We start from the raw sequence: 6,612 nt of genomic DNA on the forward strand, positions 1-6,612 counted from the left end.
CTCGACTCATAAAAAAAAACAAAACAAAAAAAAACCCAGCCTAACATCACACCTAAGGGAGCTGGAAAGGCAAGAACAAATAGATCCTAAATTTAGTAGAAAAATTCAAATTACTAAAATAAAGTAATAATTGCAGGAACTAAAAGCCAAAAACATCATAGAAAGAATCAGCAAGACAAAAAGCTTGTTCTTTCAAAGGATAAATAAGATTGACAGAGCCCTGGCAGATTGACTAAATTAGACAGAGAAGGTCTGAATAAACACAATTAAAAATGAAAAAGGCAATGTCATGACTGAAGATATATATAGATATATAGAAGATATATTTGAAGAACTTCAAAATATTATCAGAGATCAATACAAGCGTCTGTATGCGAATAAACTAGAAAATCTAGAGGAAATGGAGGGATTCCTGGCATCGCACAACTTCCAAAGGTTAAAACAGGAAGAAATTGAAACCCCAAATCGACCAATAACAATCCAAGAAATCGACTAAGGTATAAGAAACCTCCCCACCAAAAACAAAGTTCTGAGTCAGATGATTTTTCAGCTGAATTCTATAAGACATAAAAGGAAGAGCTGATCCTATTGAAAGTATTCCAGGCAATCAAGAAGGAAAGCTCCCTAGCTCATTTTATGAAGTTAATAGCTTCTTGATTCCCCAAATTGGCAAAGACCCCAAAATGAAAGAATTACAGGCCAATTTCCCTGATGAACATAGACACAAAAGTTCTCAAGAGTCTAACCAATTATATCCAACAATACATTTCAAGGATCATCCATCATGACCAGGTAGATTTCATTCCTGGAATGCAGGGCTGGTTTAGCATTCTTAAGTCTATAAACACAATTAATCACAATAACAGGCATAAAACCAAGAACCACATGATTATCTCATTATTAAAAAAGCATTCAGTAAAATTCAGCATCCCTTCTTGATAAAAATCCTCAAACACCTATACATTGAAGGAACATTCCTCAAAACTGTAAGGGCCATCTATGACAAACCTGCAGCCAACATCATGCTTCATGGGCAGAAGTTGGAAGCATTCCCCCTAAGAACTGGAACAAGACAAGGATGCCCACTCTCACCCTTCCTATTCAACATAGTACTAAAAGTCCTAGCCAGAGCAATCAAGCAGGAAAAAGAAATCATGGGTATTCAAATAGGAAAAGAGGAAGTTAAGTTATCCCTCCTTGCAGATGATATGATATGTCTGTCAAAAACCTCTTTATGCAGATAAACAACTTAGGTAAAATTTCAGTATACAATTTCAACACATAAAAGATGATTGCATTTCTATATACCAACAACAAGCAGGCTGAGAACCAAATAAAAAACAGTTTCATTCACAATAGCCCCCCCAAAAGATAAGAAAAATAGAAATAACTTGGCGTACACCTAACCAAAGAAGTGAAAGACCTTTGCAATGAAAACTACAAAACACTGCTCAAAGAAATCAATGATGATACAAACAAATGGAAAAAACCTACAATGCTCATAGATTGGAAGAATTAATGTTGTCAAGATGTCCATCCTACCCATGATATTATACAGATTCAATGCAATCCCTTTCAAATTGCCAACACCATTTTTCACAGACCCAGAAAAGACAATACAGAAATTCATATAGAAGCAAAAAAGAGCACAAATAGCTAAAGCAATCCTCACCAAAAGGAACCAAGTTGGAGGCATCACATTTCCAGAATTTTTTTTTTGTTTTAGTTGGAGTCTCACTCTGTCACTCAGGCTGGAATGCAGTGGCATGCTCATGGCCACTACAGCCTTGACCTACTGGTCTCGAGTGATCTGCATTAGCCTTCCGAGTAGCGGGAACTGCAGGTGTGCACCACCACACCCAGCCAATTTTTGATTTACTGTAGAGATGAGGCCTTGCCAAGTTGCCCAGGCTGGTCTCAAACCCGTGGGCTCAGGCAATTCTCTTGCCTCTGCCTCCCAAAGTGCTGGGATTATCACTTCCAGATTTTAAACTTGACTTCAAGTCTACAGTAACCAAGACAGCATGGTACTGGCACAGGAATACACAAAGGACCAAAGAAACAGGACAGAGCATCCAGAAATAAAACCATGGACCTTCAACCAACTCATCTTTGACAAGGCATCAAAAACAAACATTGGGAAAAGGAAACCATATTTAGCAAATGGTGCTGGGAAAACTGGCTAGTTACATGCAGAAGAATGAAACTGGACCCTTACCTATCACTATATACAAAAATTAACTCAAAATGGGTAAATGACTTAAATATAAAACCTCAAACTATAAGAATCTTAGAATAAAACTTAGGAAACACCCTCCTGGACATCAGAGTAGGCAATGAATTCACAGCCAAGTCCTCAAAACCAAATGCAATAAGGGCTAAGACTTTCAAGTGGGACTTTATCAAACTGAAAAGTTTTTGCACAGCAAAAGGAACCATTAAGAAAGTAAAGAGATGACCCATGGAATAGGAAAAAAATACTTGCAAGCTATGCATCTGACAAAGGCCTAATATCCAGGATCTACAAGGATCTCAAACAAATTGAAAGAAGAAAATTAAAGAGTGGGTAAAGGACAGGAACAGATTCTCAGCAAGACATACAAGCCACCAACAAACACGTGAAAAAATGCTCACCCTCATTGATCATCAGAGAAATGGAAATCAAAACTACAAAGAGATAACGCCCAACAGTGGTAAGGATGACTATCATTAAAAAGTCAGAAAACAATGGGTGCTGGTGCAGCTGTGGAGAACAGGGAACGCTTCTGCACTGTTGGTGGGAATGTAAGCTAGTTCAACTTTCATGGAAAGCAGTGTGACAATTTCTCAAAGAATTAAAAATTGAGCTTTCATATGATCCAGCAATTATTTTTCTGGGAATACCCAGAGGAACATCAATCACTCTACCAAAAAGACAGTTGCACACATGTTTATTGCAGCACTATTCACAATAATAAAAAACATGAGCCGGGCTTGGTGGCTCAGCCTGTAATCCTGCACTTTTGGGAGGCTGAGGTGAGTGGATTGCCTGAGCCTGCAGGTTTGAGACCCACCTGGGCAGCAAGACCTCATCTCTACAATAAATCAAAAAATCAGCCAGGCGTGGTAGCGCATGCCTGTAATTCCGGCTACTTGGAAGGCTGAGGCGGAAGGATCGCCGGAGCCCAGCAGGTCGAGGCTGTGGTGGCCGGGAGCGGCCACTGCACTCCAGTCTGGGTGATAGAGTGAGACTCCAACTTAAAAAAAAAACCAACCAAACAAAAAACATGGAAGCAAACCAGATGCCCCCTAAAAGTGGACTGAATAAAGAAAATGAAGTACATATACATGATGGAATTTTAGAATTGCATACAGCATGTTCTCACTCATAAGTGGGCCCTGATCACTGGTCACACAAGCACAAGGCTAAGATTGGCAGACACTGGACACTGCTAAGGGAGGGAGAGAGGAAGGAGGGAAGGGGGCATGTAGCAACCCACTGGGCACCTGGGCCAGTATCGGGGGAGAGAGGGCCAGCTGGAAGCCCAAACTTCACCTGCCTGCAACTTACCTATGTAGTAAATCCTCACTTGTTCCCCACAACCCCAATTAAAGCAACACAAACATAAGTAGTTAATTTCATAGAAGAACAAACACAATGGTCCATTAACATAAGAAATGTTGCTCAACTTTATTATTAATCAGGGGAATGTACATTATGAGTAGAATAATGAAAAACCCCTGTTTACACTCACTGTATTGGCAAAAAGCTTAAAATCTGACATCCTAAGAGCTGACAAGAATGTAGATCTCATAGAACTCACACACTGCTTAAGGAAGTTTGCATTCAGTTTACAATTGGACAATTCTGAAAAGAAGTGCAGACCAATCATCAGCCGAGGAAAGTTCATAATAGCAAAGAACTGGAAATGGGTGGGAGCAAAGAAAAAAAAAACAACAACACAAATGTCCTTTAACAAGAGAATGCACAAATGGCAAGTGGTATATTCACGCAAAAGAAATCTAGCCAGAAGAGAATATTAAGGCACATCAAGCTTGAGGAATCTTAGAAACAATGCTGAGTAGGAAAAAAGCAAACTACAGAAGAATACATTGCATGATACCATCATTACAAAGTTACAAAACAAGCCAAGGCAAACGTGTTGCATAGGTTCCTTTATGGACCCATGGTAGGGTGCAGATCAGAGAGATAGAAGGGTAGAAGGGTGATGATGATGATGAATAAGATACATAGATAGATAGGAAGAAATCAGCTAGATAGACAGATTGATGGAGTTTTTAAAAACTTAAAATAGTATTTACCACTTGAGGAAAAAAGGACTGGGGAAAAGACACTGTTAACTTTAAAAGTCTTGTGAAAGGCTGGGCTTGGTGGCTCAGCCTGTTGTTCCAGCACTTTGGGAGGCCGAGGCAAGTGAATTGCTTGAGACTGTGGGTTTGAGACCAGCCCAGGCAACTTGGCAAGACCTCATCTCTACAATAAATCAAAAATTAGCCAGTCGTGGTAGCGCGCGCTTGTAGTTCTGGCTACTTGGAAGCCTGAGGCAGAAGATCGCCGGAGTCCAGCAGGTTGATACTGGAATGGCCATGAGCCTGTGTGCCACTGCATTTCAGCCTGGGCGATGTAGTGAGACTCCAACTCAAAAAAAAAAAAAAAAGTCTTGTGAAAAATAGTGACCCCTTTCTAGTTCTTCAATTAGGTGGTAGATTCATGGGTATTCATTTTATTATGCATCATAATTTATGTAAAATATTTTATGTATCAAATGTTTTCTGAACTCACAGTAAGCACTTTGGTAAAGTGATTCACAACAAAATATATTTCTAGCTCTCATGAACAATGCTGCTCTGAACATCAGGACCCAACTGTATTTCTCTTGAAGCCCTTCATAAGCCTTCTCAACTCAGGAATTCCTTCCTTTATACCAAAGGTGAGATGTAATTTCTCAACTGTTCTGATCACCTCTGAGCATTATATATTCTATGATGCTCATTTTCATTGAAGATCCAATCTCCATTCAATAAACATGTATAATAACCAAAACTCTCAACTTGAGTTGGAGTTAATAATCTCTCTTACCTACCTGGGCCTTCTGTGCAGCATCTGGGGGATGCACAGTCCTCTCTGTCCCTGCCTGACAGGTGTCTCCTTCCGCAGCAGCACACAGAGGCTTCTGACTCAGTTCTGCGTGTGGGTCTGTGTGGGTCTGTGGTGGGGGTGGAGGCTGCAGCTTGGCTTCCTGCCCTCTCACCAGGCAGTTCATTGGCTCAAACTGACCTCTTGGGTGTTTTCATGACTTCTGCTGAAGCCCTGGAATATTGGTCCATATCTCCAGTAATGCAGATGATAGAATCTCTTCCAGCTTCTGGTCCTCCTTCTCCTCCTCCCCAAGCCTGGTTTCTATCAGTCACTCCTCCAAGACAAATCACTTTCTCGAACAGAACTGAAGTTACTTGATGCCAGCCTCTTGCATGTGTGTTCATGTCTCAAATCTTTTCCTCAGTGTTCCCCTGCATCCTATGTCTGGGGAACTCTGGGAGTGCCGGCCCACCCCAAGGCCACAGCTGGCCCACTTTGAGTTTCACAAACAAGAGTCAGCTCCAGTCCACCGAAACTCCAAATGCAGGAAATGCACATCACATAGCGAAGCACCTATAATTCTTTCTAAAAAGGAGTGCTTTTCTTTAGAGCCTTGTCTATAACCCCCTTCCTGGACTTCTGAGGAGAAGGGTGGAAAACCTGTGGACTAGACTCGAGTCTGGAATTCTGAGTAGGGCTGCCAGATTGAGCAAATAAAATACAAGACTCCTCATTAAACTTGAACTCAGATAACAAAAGATGCTTTAGTGTGCAAGTCTGTCCCATGCTATATGTGGGCCATACTTATACTAAATCATTGTCCACCATTTATGAGATATTCAGAATTTCTGAGGTTCTCTGTATTTGGCCTGATGACCCTAGACCACAGGTCCCAGAGGACAGCCTAAGCTGAAGCCAGCAGGAGGGACACATGCAGAAGTACCAGGAAGACGAAACCTTCCAGTTAGAGAAACATTGATGGTGAAAGGAGAGAAAAAAGATCAGAGATCCCCGGGCTGTATCAGGAAGTGGCATCCAGACTACCCAAGGATGCTGTCTGTGGAGGGAGAGTCGTCCATGCCTGGGAGGATTTCTAAACTGTCTCCTGAGACACATGAGGAGGATTCTTGGGACACCAACTCTGAAGGGGACAGAAGATCCACTGAGGCTCCAAGCAGACAAGTTCAAAGAGCACGGAGGGCAGGAGGTTGGTCTTCCATAGGGGGTGATCCCATCAGCACAGCAAAGAAAGGAAACAGTATAAGAAAATGTCCAAATTAATGAAGAACGCAAATAAAATAGAAATAACCAAATGAGAGAAAAGTAATTTTAAGAACAGTAATTGAGAGTTAAGGGCAGAAAATAAGACCATGAAAGGTCAGATAAAGACAGATATTGTGATAGAACTGACAAGGGGCAACAGCATAGGTGAACTTGTGAGATTCCCCGAACGTGAGTTCCCCAAAAAAGTCTTACCTCTCTTCCCCCACCCCCCAACACACCACCAGTCATGCTGGTGCAAGGCCCAGGGA

The 6,612-nt window shown here is 41.4% G+C and overlaps 1 pseudogene; it reads left to right on the forward strand.

The window, feature by feature from the left end:
• Positions 1 to 6,287, forward strand: part of LOC103257161 — a 7,387-nt pseudogene extending 1,100 nt beyond the window's left edge.
• Positions 6,288 to 6,612: the final 325 nt, after the last annotated feature.

The sequence above is a fragment of the Carlito syrichta genome, unplaced genomic scaffold (assembly GCF_000164805.1).
Source record: "Carlito syrichta isolate Samal-C Ts95f unplaced genomic scaffold, Tarsius_syrichta-2.0.1 Scaffold80100, whole genome shotgun sequence".
Classification (NCBI taxonomy): domain Eukaryota; kingdom Metazoa; phylum Chordata; class Mammalia; order Primates; family Tarsiidae; genus Carlito; species Carlito syrichta.